This window comes from Entelurus aequoreus, linkage group LG13 (genome assembly GCF_033978785.1).
Source record: "Entelurus aequoreus isolate RoL-2023_Sb linkage group LG13, RoL_Eaeq_v1.1, whole genome shotgun sequence".
In the NCBI taxonomy this organism is placed as follows: Eukaryota; Metazoa; Chordata; class Actinopteri; order Syngnathiformes; family Syngnathidae; genus Entelurus; species Entelurus aequoreus.
Window position 1 is genome coordinate 66,521,907 of NC_084743.1, and position 2,732 is coordinate 66,524,638.

Sequence of the window (2,732 nt, forward strand, 5' to 3'; positions counted from 1 at the left end):
ATTCAAATACTGCCTTCAAAATAAAAGTCCACACTGACGTCAGTAGGGGGAAAATACTTTTTTAATTATCGATCATTGGAATGATGAAATAATATCAGATTGTATAATATCAGATTTTCTGGCATCTCAGTTCAAAACTAAACACAATGACTGCAAGTTGATAACATTTATGTTTTCATAGTGTACCTGCAAATTGGGTAAGTATAGGTATGCAGATCGATACAAACATCGAGTCGATACCAGGGGTAGTAATACTGACATGATGAGATAGATGTTTTTTAGTTTTTGAATACAGCAAGACTTTGAGCGCAAAAAAATAAAATATTAGAACAAGAGCCAATAGTAGTGTTGGCTTTTATTAACAGTTAATGTTTTGTTGATATTGTTGCATCGTCTATCAATAGTTTGCATGTGTTTTGTTTTTATTTTAATTAAAGAAAAAACTACTAACTCATTCATTGCTTATTATGACAATTTTCAACACACACACACACACATACAGTCGTGGTCAAAAGTTTACATACACTTGTAAAGAACATAATGTCATGGCTGTCTTGAGTTTCCAATAATTACTATATAACTCTTATTTTTTTGTGATAGAGTGATTGGAGCACATACTTGTTGGTCACAAAAAAACATACATTTTATTTGGTTCTTTTATGAATTTATTATGGGTCTACTGAAAATGTGAGCAAATCTGCTGGGTCAAAAGTATACATACAGCAATGTTAATATTTGGTTACATGTCCCTTGGCAAGTTTCACTGCAATTATGCGCTTTTTGGTAGCCATCCACAAGCTTCTGGCAAGCTTTTGGTTGACCACTCTTGACAAAATTGGTGCAGTTCAGCTAAATTTGTTGGTTTTCTGACATGGACTTGTTTCTTCAGCATTGTCCACATGTCCTCAATTTAAGTCAGGACTTTGGGAAAGCCATTCTAAAACCTTAATTCTAGCCTGATTTAGCCATTCCTTTACCACTCTTGACGTGTGTTTGGGGTCATTGTCCTGTTGGAACACCCAACTGCGCCCAAGACCATACTTGCCAACCCTCCCGTTTTTAGCGGGGAGAATCCCGGTATTCAGCGCCTCTCCCGACAACCTCCCGGCAGAGATTTTCTCCCGACAAACTCCCGGTATTCAGCGGGAGCTGGAGGCCACGCCCCCTCCAGCTCAATGCGGACCTGAGACTGAGTGGGGACAGCCTGTTCTCACGTCCGCTTTCCCACAATATAAACAGCTTGCCTAACGAATTCAAATGAATGGAAACAAGAATTTCAGTTCATCCAGGACAGTTCGAAGGGGAAGGTGTATGTTGCCTGTAAATATGTAGAACAGACTTCTCCATTGAACACGGTGGCCGATATGATATACTCATCATGAACGGAGAAGTTAAACAGGACAATACTGCCATCTAATGGATAGCCACCGGAACACTGAAAATCAAGTATTTCTTTTATGTAAATAAAATAAAATATATATATATATATATATATATATATATATATATATATATATATATATATATATATATACATACATATATATATACATATATATACATATATATATACATATATATATACATATATATATATATATATATATATATATATATATATATATATATATATATTATATAGCTAGAATTCACTGAAAGTCAAGTATTTCATATATACCGTATTTCCTTGTTTTGGCGCAGGGATTATAGTATTCGCACGTCTAGAATTACTGCCGGGTCAAACTCGTTTCTCAAAATAATTAACGCATGCTTGGCCTTATCGCCGGTTTATTATTGAAGCTGGATCAAATTCGTTTCGCAAAATATTAATTTTATTATCGCATGTCTATAATTTTCGCCGGGTCAAACTCGTTTCGCAAAATATTTAGCATATGGCTAGAACTTCCACCGGGTCAAATTCGTTACGTCACGAGTGACGCATCTGTCCTCCTTTTCAAAATGGAGGAAGCTGATTTCAGTAGTTTACTATCGCACAAAGGAAAAAAGATAAAGAGCTTTTCAGTAGGATTTAAGGTTCAAGCTATTGAATACCGGTACAGTATGCTAAAGAGAACAGTAAGCAGCTATGTTTTATTAATATACCGTAGCTGCGTGTGTGAAATACTGTATAAGTCATTAAATCACTCCCGCCTCCTGGTGGTAGAGGGCGCTGCCGCGCTAGTGATCCTTCTTGCGACTTCCTGTACTGCAGAAGAAGTGAACACACGCAGCAAGAGATTTATTTTTTCCCTCTGCCTGAACTTCTAACTTGGAGGATCACATACAGGTATCTAAAATAAAACAGTTTTCTAAACTGGACTTTCAATCGAAGCAGGAGGTAATAATTAAAGGAATATCTCCATCGAAACAGAGACTTTTAAAACTGAAGAAAGAAAATAAGGAAGACTTCTATAAACAAGTTATCGATGCTTTTGGTCAGAAGGAGCTGCAAATGGACTCCATTTATAAGTACAGGTAAGACCATAATAACGTTTTTGTTAATTAAATGTGCTTTTCATGATGGTATGCTTACATCACACTCAAAGCGCACGCCTAAATTTTATGGATTCCTTTTGGTAAACGCCGGAGTGAGAAGAGGTTTTAAAATAATTACCGCATGCACGGCCATCCCGCCGGTTTCCGGTAAACGCAGGTGTGACAGGAGGTTTTAAATTAATTAACGCCCCTGCGGCTATTCAAGGAAATACGGTATATATATATATATATATATA